A 13,053-nucleotide genomic window follows, 5' to 3' on the forward strand; every position below is an offset into this window, starting at 1 on the left:
TACAATGTTAGTGAGATACCAAAGAAAACAGTAACAATATTGGGAAGTGCATGCATTTAAACTAATTTTTCCAGTGTTATTCTGAAACGATGACTCTTAAATAATTCCTTTATCACAGACAACGGTACTTAAATAAATTTTTATTTGATGGATGATTCACCTCCCTTACCCCATTCCACTCCCACTTATGTTGTTTTTTAATTTCCTTAAAAAAAAAAAAAAAAAAAAGCCACACACACCTTAGCAAGGTACTCTAGTAAAGCCTCAGTAATTATTCCAAAAATGTGAAAGACGAGGATTCAGAGTTCTACTATAAATACCTGCCTCACAATTTTGAATTCTTACCCTTAGGTGCAAAAAATCACCCCGCAGAACTCAGTATACCAACGACCAAAAAGAAGTAACAATTCAAAGAAAAGATAGCACAACTGGAAAAATTATTGGAGAAGACATCTTTATGGAAGCCAAAATCTGAAAAAGATAAAAAGCCTTAGTCAGTGATAACAGTTCGGAAGGATTATTCCCACGTATCTCAGAAGCGGCTTTGTTAAGTTTCTTCTCATATTAGAATCGGGGTTGATTTAAAGGAACCTAGAAGTCTGCAATAGCATGTTTGTAACATATTGCTCTCCGTTTTTAAAACCATGTGATTGCATATGGCTTTATCTCCCATCCAAATACTTTATTACAAAATTTTTGCAGATATAAATTATCATTTTAACTTTCCATTCAAAACGTAGGGGAAGGCTGGGCACAGTGGCTCATGCCTGTAATCCCAGCACTTTGGGAGGCTGAGGTGGGTGGATCACCTGAGGTCAGGAGTTCAAGACCAGCCTGGCCCACATGGCAGAACCCCATCTCTACTAAAAATACAAAAATTAGCCGGGCATGGTGGGACGCATCTATAGTCCCAGGTACTCTGGAGGCTGAGGCAGGAGAATCGCTTGAACCTGGGAGGTGGAGGTTGCAGTGAGCCGAGATCGCGCCACTGCATTCCAACATGGGTGACAGAGCGAGACTCTGTCTCAAAAAATGAAATGAAATAAAATAAAAAGATATTGATAAACAGTATTGTCTACTACAACCTGTTTTATTTAGAAAAGAGAATGATATTCTAAGTATTTCCTTTTTTTATATTATATTAACCCAATTAAAACCCATCTTTTATTGTACTGATAATAGCCCAAAACTTTAAAATCAGAACATATTTTGAAAACTTGCATATATTTTAAAAATTCCTATTTACTCCTAAACTTGCTTCCTTTTAGCGCTGAACTAGTCTGGGAAATTTACTCATATTTAAAATATATTTCATTTGGGAATTCACATGTATTAATTTTGCACTGGGAAAACCTAAAGACTTATATGTAAACTACCATTATCATGAATGAATATTCTTTAACCACTAATAACATATTTACTCTTGTATAAAGTAATTCTTTCATTATCCAAGAGATGGATATGCCTTATATTCTTCTCAGCTCTGAAATAGAGCAATAGGTAAAATAATTTTAAAAAATCATTGCTTTCATGGATCTTCCATTCTAGTAGGGGATACAATCAATCAACCAAAAAGTAAAAGATATGTGTAATAAATCTGAATAGATGGTAATCTAAATGTATAACAATACTATTTATAAAATGATCACAATAAATGGTGTCAGCTTTCTATAAAAGATCTTCACATTTTCTATGTTAATAATAATAATATCAACCATAAAATGTTTTCCAGTTTTTGAAATGCTTTATCAAATATTATCTTATTTTGTCCTTTTGCCAGTTCTGTGGGGTAAATATTAACCCCATTCTGTGGATGACCGAATGGCCAAATGAGTTGCCCAAGTTCTCACAGCTAGTTAAGTGCCAGAGATATCTTAGGAGGTGGCACATCAGAGCTGTATACCTGGGCATTGCATATTAATTATTAAACATAACTATTTTGCAAGATGAAGAAAGTTCTAGAGATAGATGGTGGTGATGGTATCACAACGACGTGCATGTACATAACGCCACTAAACTGTATTAAAATGGTTAAAATGGTAAGTTTTATGTTGTGCATATGTTACTTTTTTTAACCATTCAGAAAATTCTGTTGGTTTTTTTTTTAAAAACTTTTATTTTCGGTTTGGGGTATATGTGTAGGTTTGCAAACAGGTAAACTTGTGCCACAGGGGTTTGTTATACAGATTATTTCATCACCCAGGTACTAAACCTAGTACTCAATAGTCATTTTTTTCTGATTCTCTTCCCTCCTCCCAACCTTCACCCTAAAGAAGGCCCCAGTATCTATTGTTCCCCTCTTTGTGTCTGTGTGTTGTAATCATTTACCTCCTGCTTATAAGTGAGTACATGCGCTATTTGGTTTTCTGTTCCTGTATCACTTTGCTAAGGATAACAGACTCCAGCTCAATCCATGTTTCTGCAAAGGACATAATCTTGTTCTTACGTGGCTGCATGGTATTCCATGGTATATATGTACTACATTTTCTTTATCCAGTCTACCACTGATGGACATTTAGGTTGATTCCATGTCTTGGCTGTTATTAATAGTGCTTCAGTGAGCATACATGTGCATGTGTCTTTAAGATAGAATGATTTATATTTCTTTGGTTATATACTCAGTGATGAGATTGCTGGGTTGAATGGTCATTCTGGTTTTAGCTCTTTGAGGAATCACCACACTACTTTCCACAGTGATTGAACTAATTTACACTCCCACCAACAGTGTAGAAGTGTTCCTCTTTCTCTGCAGTCTCTCCAACACCTGTTATTTTTTGACTGATTAATAATAGCCATTCTGACTGGTGTGAGATGGTATCTCATTGTGGTTTTGATTTGCACTTCTCTAATGATCAGTGATATTGAGCTTTTTTTTTATATGCTTGTTGGCCACATGTATGTCTTCTTTTGAAAAGTGTCTGTTCATGTCCTTTTCCTACTTTTTAATGGGCTTTATCAAATATTATCTTATTTTCTTGTAAATTTGTTTAAGTTCCTGATAGACGCTGGATTTTAGACCTTTGTCAGATGCATAGATTGCAAATAGTTTCTTCCATTCTGTAGGTTGTCTGTTTAGCTCTTCTGCACAGCAAATGCTCAACATTTTTAGTCATTAGAAAAATGCAAATCCAAACCACTTTGAGATACCACGTCACATTCACTAGGATGGCTTTAATTTTATTTAAAAGATGGAAAATAGCAAGTGTTGGTGAAAATGTGGAGAAATTGAGAGCCTTGTATATTGTTGGTGGGAATGTAAAATGTGCAGCTGCTGTAGAAGAGTTTAGCAGTCTGTCAAAAAGAAGAACATAGAATTACCATGTGACCCAGCAGTTCCATTTCTAGGTATATGCCCAAAAGAATGGAAAACAGATACTCAAATAAATACCTGTACATTAATGTTCATAGGAGACTATTCACAATAGCGAAAAGGTGGAAACAACCCAAATGTCCATCACCTGATGAATAGATAATGAAAATGTGGTACAGCTATACAATGGAACATTATTCAGCCACAAAAGGGAATGAAGTACTGATACATGTTACAGTGTGGGTAAACCTTGAAAACATTATGCTAAATGAAAGAAGTCTGATACGAAAGGTCACATACGATTTTATTTATCCAGAATAGGTAAATCCTTAGAGATAGAAAGCAGATTGTGGCTGCCAGGAGCTAGGATGGGTGGGGAGTGGGGGAATGGGGTCTACTGCTTGATGGATGTTTTTTTTTTTTTTGAGACAGAGTCTTGCACTGTTGCCCAGGCTGCAGTGCAGTAGCACAATCTTGGCTCACTGCAAACTTCACCTCTCAGATTCAAGAGATTCTCATGCTACCCCTCATGAATCAAGAGATTCGAGCAGTTGGGATTACAGGCATGTGCCACCACGCCCCGCTAATTTTTGTATCTTTAGTAGAGACAGGGTTTCACATGTTGGCCAGGCTGGTCTCAACCGTGACCTCAAGTGATCAGCCCACCTCGGCCTCCCAAAGTGCTGGGATTACAGGCATGAGCCACTGCGCCTGGCCAATATGGCTTTTCTTTTGAGATAATGAAAATGTTTTAGATCTAGAGGTGATGGTTGCACAACATAGTACACTTGAAATGCCACTGAAATGTTTGCTTTAAAATGGTTAATTTTATGTTATATGCCTATCACCTCAATCTTTTAAGAAATTTAATTCAAAAATAAAATTATTTTTTATTAGTTTCTCATTTAACATCATTTATCAATGACCAATGAAGCACTAGTCATATCAGGTAAATGGGCTACTACATGTTCTTTAAGATTTTCTTATATGTGCCTCTTGAGAAAGGATTTATTACTATTCATTTCTCAGGTGAACTATTCCACCTGCATGCTTTCAGGGAGCTTGATGTTAATTATCCCACCACAGAAATATAAGAAGGATTCTGAGCCTTTACTGTTGGAGCCAAACTAGAAATTAACAAAAAAAAAAGTTTTTGAAATCTCCCTTTGGCAAGTAGCATCTAAGAATGAAGGGAAAAATCTCAGAGTGTGATGACTCTCCATGTGACAATGTGCAGTTTTTCCTCATCATCTCAACCTACACTGTCCAATACAGTAGCCACCAGGTATTTTCTTTTTTTTTTTTTTTTTTTTTTTTTTTTTTTGAGACGGAGTTTAGCTCTCGTTGCTTAGGCTGGAGTGCAATGGTGCTATCTCGGCTCACTGCAACCTCTGCCTCCCAGGTTCAAGCAATTCTCCTGCCTCAGCCTCCCAAGTAGCTGAGACTACAGATGCCCACCACCATGCCCAGCTAATTTTTTGTATTTTTAGTAGAGATGGGGGTTCACCATGTTGGCCAGGCTGGTCTCAAACTCCTGACCTCAGGTGATCCACCCGCCTCGGCCTCCCAAAGTGCTAGGATGACAGGCATGAGCCACCATGCCCGGCCTCCACCAGTTATTTCCCATAGCCACATGTTGCTGTTCAGCAGTTAAAATGTGGCTAGAGTGACAGAGCAACTGAATTTTTCATTTTACTTGATTTTAATTAAAATTAAGATTTAAAAATTTATTATTGCTTCAGTTACTGAGAAACTTTTAAATATGTTTGGAACAATTTGGTTATTTAAATCTGCATGTTTTAACTGTACATTTTATGAAATCTACATACACTCCAGATTCCAGAAGCTTAGTTAAAAAAAAAAAATGCAACATATCTCAACTCAAAAAATATTGATATGTTGCAATTAATCTTTTTGTATTTTATTTAAGGGGTTACATAAAATCTACTTTTAAAATTATTTTACCATTCTTTTTCTAATGTGGCTATTAGGAAAAAAAAATTTTGTTGAAACTAGTCTCACTATGTTGCCAAGACTAGACTTGAGCTAGTGGGCTCAAGCGATGATCCTCCCACCTCAGCCTTCCAACTAGCTGGGACTACAGGTGCACACCATTGCACTTGTCTCTAAAGAAATTTAAATTACATATGTGCCTCACATTCTATTCCATTTACTCAATGTTGTTCTAGACTTTGTCAATGAGGTCTTTAGTAATTGGCATCCTTAATGCTTTAGACTCAAGAAAACTGAAGAAAGGCAACTAGAATTTGGAATATGCCACAAAGTAAGCACTCCAAAACGAGGTCAAGTTTTCAACCTCCAGGCTTCCCATAGTGCCCCCATCACAATGGCCTTGGTATCTGTGAGTGGCAAGTCAAGATGCTTTTTTTAAATAAATAGAAGGTAGGCATGGCTAATATTTTCATGCCTGGTGGTATTCTTTTGGAAGTCCAAATAAATCCTTGATAATGACAGAGTGCCATTGCCTCAAGATAACTCACCAGCTTCTCCCCTACCCCACATTTGACATCATTTGCTGGCCTACATAAAGAATTCCAGGCCAGGCACGATGGCTCACCCCTGTAAGCCCAGCACTTTGGGAGGCCAAAGTGGGTGGATCACCTGAGGTCAGGAGTTCGAGACCAGCCTGACCAACATGGTGAAAACCCATCTCTACTAAAAATACAAAATTAGCCGGGCATGGTGGTGCATGCCTGTAATCCCAGCTACTCAGGAGGCTGAGGCAGGAGAATCGCTTGAACCCAGGAGGTGGAGGTTGAGTAAGCCAAAATCATGCCATTGCACTCCAGCCTGGGCAACAAGAGCAAAACTCTGTCTGGGAAAAAAAAAAAAAAATTCCAGAAGTGGGTTAGGTTCATACCTAGAATTCATTCAAGAAACTGCAGAAATCCATAGGCTTATGGGTAAGAAACAGAGAGAAAAAAATCACTTCCCCACAGCGGTCAGACAGAGAGGTTTACCACGTAGCTTATTTGAGGAGAAACTCTTCTGTCTGGATTGAGTCCTTAGATTCTGGCCACTTTGCCCCCTAAACCATACTTGTGATATTGGGGTAATCTCATTTCCCATCCAATACCCTCAAATGCTGTGTGGGTATAGATACATGGCATAAGTGAGACATCTCACTCTCAGAGGATGACTAGAGATCATAAAAAACATTAAGACTATCTGAACATTTGTCATGGAAGCATGAAATTCTTTCCTTGCTCACTTCTCATGGATTGCAGGCTGATTTCTTCTCTTGGGTTCTTTCTTTTACTCATGAGTTAGCATAAGCAAGAGTTTGATTTTAATGAAAGGCCTTTTTATTTAAGTCTGAAATTGGAGACTTTCATAAAAATGAAGAAGCATTTGCTAAATTTTAGCTAATAAAGTATAGTAATTTTTTATTGTTTGAACGTTATTATTTTTACTACATATATGTATACATAGACACTTTGCTAAGGAGTTTCATGCATTCATTTAATCCTCATAACTATATGTACAATGTACTATTCTTTTTTTTTTTTTTTTTTTTAAGTTTTGCTCTGTTGCCCAGGCTGGAGTGCAGTGATGCGATCTCGGCTTACTGCAACTCTGCCTCCCGGGTTCAAACAGTTCTCCTGCCTCAGCCTCCCAAGTAGCTGGGACTACAGGTGTGCGCCACCATGCCCAGCTAACTTTTTTGTATTTTTAGTAGAGTTGGGGTTTTGCCATGTTGGCCAGGCTGGTCTTGAACTCCTGACCTCAAATGATTCACCCACCTCAGCCTCCCAAAATGCTGGGATTACAGGCATGAGCCACCATGCCTGGCTACTATGTACTATTCTTATCCGCATTTTACCAATGAAGAAATTGAGGCACAGAGAGGTTGGGTCAGCTGCTTGAGATCTTACAGCTAGGAATTAAGGAAAACAGAATTCAAACCCAGGTCCATCTAACACCAAAGCTGTTTCCAAAAGTTTGAAAGGAAAATAGCATCTTAGACATTTTGCTTACTAGCTTTCATTGTAAATGTAGTTACTCAAAATCTGTGGTCAAAGAGATCCTTTCCTTTAAACTGACAGAGGTTTTAATAAAACATTAAAAATATGTTTTTTATATGAAGGTTGTAAGGATGTCTCTAAGTTTGAAAAAGTTTTAAGCACCTGGATTCTTATGTGCTTATGTTTCAAACAGAGTTCACTCAACTTGAAAGTCATCCGTTCCTTAGTAAGTGCTGCCAATAGGGAATAAGAAAAAAATACTTTAAACAGAAAATTCTCCTTCTGTTTGGTGAACAGAGAAGTATTGTTGTTTGTTTTCTGAAGAGCACAGGAGATGGGGGTAGAGGTAGGGGTGTTTGTTTTGATGAGGTCTGCTTTGAAGAGCTCTTCTGAAGCTTTCCCAGGCGAGGCCAAGCAGGGGTGTGGGGTTTAATGCAGTACATACCTGTGAAGTAGGGGCCTGGTTCAGCTGCAAGTCATTTACACTTTCAGGATTCTCTCCAAAGAGGACCTTGGACCAAAGCAGGCTGAAAAAATCATACACTGAATTTCAAATTGTGATGGGACACCACAGAAGGAATAAAAATATTTGTAGGTCCTAAGTTTCTTGTGGTGCAGGTTAACTGAATTTGAGAAGAACCTGGAATTTTACCAATTTGGTAGACAGACTTATGCTGTCTGAGTGGTAGATTCTATGGGAAGCCTAGGAAAGTTATCTGGAAGCATTCTATGAATTATCTCTTAGCTATTGGAGTGCAGGCCCTACCATCTTTAGCCATACTTAAGAGAGGAATCAGAGCCTTCTCCAGTTGTTCCTCTGTTAATCTGATAATTTACTGGGTTCCACTTGCCTCCTCCCGAACTGAATTCTCCTAGATGCTCCAGAGAGAATAGAGGTACTGCTACTGCCACCCTGGCCTTTCACATGATCACCAGCTACATCCCAGATGGATGGAAGCCTCTAGTTTCTGAGCCATCTGAGTCAAGTAGCATGAACTGGAGATCCATGTAGCTGGCTTGAGAAGAAAACTCCAGCGATACCTGAAGTGTCCAAGTCTCACTTTTCCAATGACAAGTTTGTTACAGGAATTCATAGCCAGTACAAAATTACATCAATAAATTAGCAAATCATTCCTTAGTTCTTCCCTAGCCCCTCTGGAAGGAGAAAAGAAACAAGAAAGATAAACATCTGTTTTGTTAAAAATACTCATTGTTGCAATCAGAGATTTCTCTTTTAATTTTAGCTTTTTTCTTTATATAGGCAGTACTTATTATTTAGAAATGTAAATGATATTAAAAGGAATGAATTGAATGTCTCACTCTCGCCCCGTCACCATCCATCTCACAACCTAACCCCATTCCCCCTAAGTAAATGTGTTTTAAATATTCTTATGTACTTCTCTTCCAGGGTGCCTGCCTAGTGTTTCTTTAGGTATATATATATAAAGAAAATCAAATATATATTCCTGTTATTTCTCTTTTTTTTTTTTTGAGATGGAGTCTCGCTCTGTCGCCCAAGCTGGAGTAATCTTGGCTCACTGCAACCTCTGCCTCCCAGGCTCAAGCAATTCTCCTGCCTCAGCCCCAGCTACTCGATCCCAGAGGAGCTGGGACTACAGGCACATGCCACCATGCCCAGCTAATGTTTGTATTTTTTTTTTCTTTTGAGATGGAATCTTGCTCTTTTCACCAGAGTGACTGGAGTGCAATGGCACAATATCAGCTCACTGCAACCTCCGAATCCTGGGTTCAAGCGATTCTCCTGCCTCAGCCTCCTAAGTAGCTGGGACTACAGGCACGCACTACCACGCCTTTTAGTAGAGACAGGGTATTGCCATGTTGGCCAGGCTGGTCTTGAACTCCTGACCTCGTGATCCGCCCGCCTGGGCCTCCCAAAGTGCTGGGATTACAGGTGTAAGCCACCACGCCCAGCCTAATGTTTGTATTTTTAGTAGAGACGGGGTTTCACCTTGTTAGCCAAGCTGGTCTCAAACTCCTGATCTCAAGTGATCTGCCTGCCTCCACCTCCCAAAGTGCTGGGATTACAGGTGTGAGCCACCGCACCTGGCCATTTCTTTCCTTTTTTTTTTTTTTTTTTTTTTTTTTAACACAACAGACAGCATACTACAAATACCAATCTGTTCCTTGTTCTTTCTTAATACACCCTTGAGATCTTTCCTTATCAGCACATGATATGCTTCCTTTTTAAAATTAGAGCTGCATAGTATTCCATCATATGCCACACTTTATTTGGGTTATTTCAGTCTTCTGCTTTCACAAGCAGAGCAATCAAGGGTTTCTGAAAAGTTATTTCTGGGCTCAAACCTTGTTCCTTCCAGTCGCTCAAAATTCCACAGGCACGTATATGGCTGCTCAAGGAGTATATATTAAACTTTCACAGGTTAGAGATGGAAGTGGTTTTAGAGCTGATCTATTCCAACTCACTGGTTTAAATAAGAGGAAACCAAGGCTCCTATGAAGTGACTTCCCCAAGTTGCAGAGTGGTTGACCTGGGTCCAGAGCCCAGGCTTCCTGGTTCCCAGGCTGACATTGTTCCTGCTGGATCACACTGCTGGGTGCTGGGGTGTGGGGAAGGTATATAAATACCACTGGCTCCTCCAGGAGCATAAAACTCATTAGATACAAAGCAGAACATGGTAAGAGTCAAGAAAGAGTCACAAGGCCTAGAGGGGATTCTTTTAAGGGGGAAGACACCTGGTTAGAGGAAATCTGGAAAGGCTGCATAGAGAAGTTAGCATTCAGGATGGGCCTTGGAGGGTGGTTAGGATTTCACCAAGTAGAAAACGTGGAAGAAGGTTTTATTCCAAATGAAGAGGCCAGCAAGAGCAAAGACATGGACACGTGAAAACGTCAGGCATCTTTGGGAAGCAAGGAGTCGAGTATGATTGGTGTATAATATGTGATTAGAAGAATACTAGTAACTTCATTGAGGTTATTGATCACCTACCTTATGCCAGGTGTTATTCTGAATACTTCTTCAATGTTAATCTTTAATCTTCACAACCCCACGATGTAGGTGCCATTATTATCCTGCATTTTACCGGTGCGGACTCTGAGGCACACAGAGGGTAGGAATTTTCTCAGGTCATAAGGCACACAGCTAGTAAGGTTACATTTTGGGAAGTCTGAATCTAAAATAGTATTAACACTTCTCCGTGTTACCGGGAGATGAGACTGGAGACAGAAAGTGATCATATTTGAGAGGTTCTTGGAATTCATGTGGAGACACAAAAAGGTTTCTCCTACCATGGGTTGTAAAAAAATAAAAAAAAAAAAAAGAAGAGGATAAACATTTATGAAGTAGATACTATGTTTTCAAAAGATCATGTGTAATAGATGTTATTTCCCAGAGAATTCAGATGAGGGAACTAGGGTTCAGAGGAGGTAAGTAACTTGCCCAAAGCCTCAAAGCTCTTAAGTGGTGAAGAAAGCGTTGAGTACCCTGTGTCTGATCAAAAGCCCATGCTCTTTCACAGACAGTATTTTCCCAAAGTAACCCATGGAATACTCATGCCCAGCCTAGCTGGGGATGGGGTTTTGTGGTCAGCTCAGCTTGGAAAATGCTAAGATAACCAAGTTAGGCCTTCAGGTACTTTAATATGCTATTGTGCTTCATACATCAACCAAGAGGTAGACGTAGCATCTCACATTTCCAAAACTAAATTTGCCACAACACTTTCCTTTCCCACTCCTCCCAAGTCCTTTGCGTTTCACATTCAGCGGAAATCGTGCTGAGAGGGCTAGCAGTTTAGGAAGGCCTAAAGAGGCCATACTAGAGAAGCGAAAGGTGTATTTCCTGATCACCTGTGTCTGTTGCCACTCTTCACAGATACGTAATGCTAAAATTCAGAAAGGCTGTTGAATCTTACTTCTTGAGTAAAAAATACTTCTTGAGGGCTGCACAGAAGCTATCTAAACTTCCACATCTCAGAAAAGTGGTATTTTTTGTTTTGTCTTTGCATATGCGCATTCATTTAGGATTTTTCTTTTCGTTTTTTTTTTGTTGTTGTTGTTTCAAAATGAAAAGAACTTGATTTCCTTTTTTTTTTTTTTTTTTTCCAGAGATCAGGTCTCACTGGGTTGTCCAGGCTGGACTTGAACTAACTCCTGGCCTCAAGTGATACTCCTACCTCAGTCTTTTCTAGTAGCTGGGACTATAGGGCACACATTGCACTTAACTCTAATGTTATGTCTAATGTAAAAATCTCCCAATTTCTATTCTAGTTCTTTTATACCCTGAGATAAAGATGTTGGGATGTTGAGAACCAAAAAATATATATAGGACATGCTTTCCTAGGTTATGGCTGTGTACCTAATTTCTAATTAACTGGTGGTTTAATATATAATCCAATGTTGCTATCATATCACTATAAAAGAGAATCTGTCCAAAAAGAATACCTTCACACTCTTCCTCTGAAAATCCTCATGAAATGTAAAACTTACACATGTGGCATGGCTGAACCAAATATGACCTTTGTCACTAAAAAGGAACCCTGCAAATCTTAAACACCGTATGAAAATAATATTCTTTGGGTCCAAATTCTGCCTATTAAATGACATTTTGTACACATTTATTATTGCATTTGATACATTGGGTAGAGTTTCCTTTTCAATTTCAGTATTTTAAGAATTTTGAGGTGCTTGGGAGGATTGTGGAATAGGCAGAAATGCTGTTGGTGGTGGTTTTATGACACCATAAAATGACTTCGTTGCAAGGATGAGAGTGATGCTTAACATCCGTTCTTATTTAGAGAGCTGGGATCTCGGTAAAGGCTTACATATAACTCCAGATGCTTGCAAAACAGGTAAAATCACTAGTTAGTAGTGTTATTTCACAGTTTTGGAGATATTGAATGGTGATCTCTTCAGATATAAGCTAGGATTGACTGTTAGGTATTTTTCCTAGGAAAGTTTTTGTAATAAGGTAGCTTGCTTCTGCTGCTACTGAAATTTAATTTCAATCACTCAAAGCTGTAAGCAAAGTCTAGGCTCCCTCTTTTACCAATTGTATTAAGACTTAGAGGTAGAATAGTTAGGATAATCATGGGCTCATTTTTGACCTAAGTCTATAGTTAGTGGAACCCAAATGAAAAATACAAATAAAATAGATTTGTTCATTCATAATCTCTCTTAGGCCAAAATGAACACTATATTGTGATGCAAATGCTATCAGAACAGATTGAAAAACAGAACAGTATTGTACAGGAAAGTTGAGAATGATGTTGATTGCAAACAAAATACAAGTTAATTAGGTTAACCTATAACTACCAATGTAAGTATTTTCTTTCTTTTGTTCATCATATAACATGCACAAAAACTTTGAAATGTTTCTCAAGTATAGGCAAGTGGGATCCCGAACCTATGAAACATACCAGACTGGTGAGAAGGTTCTCATCATAGGAACTGAGGGAATTAGAATTCTGTACAATGCTGATGGCTTCTTAGGTTATGGAGGCGGGTAGAATTCTGTGTTCAAGATCATCAGTTAAAGGAAACTTGAGATGGGCATCCTGAATTGTAACCTTGGCACTGCCTTCCCTGTGAGCTTAAACAAATGACATCATCTCTTGTGCCTATTTCTTTATCTCCCAATTTCTATTCTAGTTCTTTAAAAAACCTTAGGCATTTTGCATAGTAAATCTGGAACAAATCTAGGAAGGAAGAAGGGAGAAGGAGACAAGTACCTGGTTAGGAAGAGAAAGTTTCTGCATCAACCTTGTATTAGGTTTTACTGAT

General features: G+C 38.6%; 1 long non-coding RNA gene across 1 annotated transcript; it reads right to left on the minus strand.

Annotated features, from left to right (window-relative positions):
* Positions 1-442: 442 nt before the first annotated feature.
* LOC114671709 (uncharacterized) lies at positions 443-10,346 on the minus strand. Its single transcript, XR_003721734.2, has 3 exons — positions 10,265-10,346; positions 7,742-7,823; positions 443-471 (listed from the first exon to the last, which is right to left on the minus strand). It is a non-coding gene; the product is annotated as an uncharacterized LOC114671709 (long non-coding RNA).
* Between the last annotated feature and the right edge of the window lie 2,707 nt (positions 10,347-13,053).

Source organism: Macaca mulatta, chromosome 13 (assembly GCF_049350105.2).
Source record: "Macaca mulatta isolate MMU2019108-1 chromosome 13, T2T-MMU8v2.0, whole genome shotgun sequence".
Classification (NCBI taxonomy): domain Eukaryota; kingdom Metazoa; phylum Chordata; class Mammalia; order Primates; family Cercopithecidae; genus Macaca; species Macaca mulatta.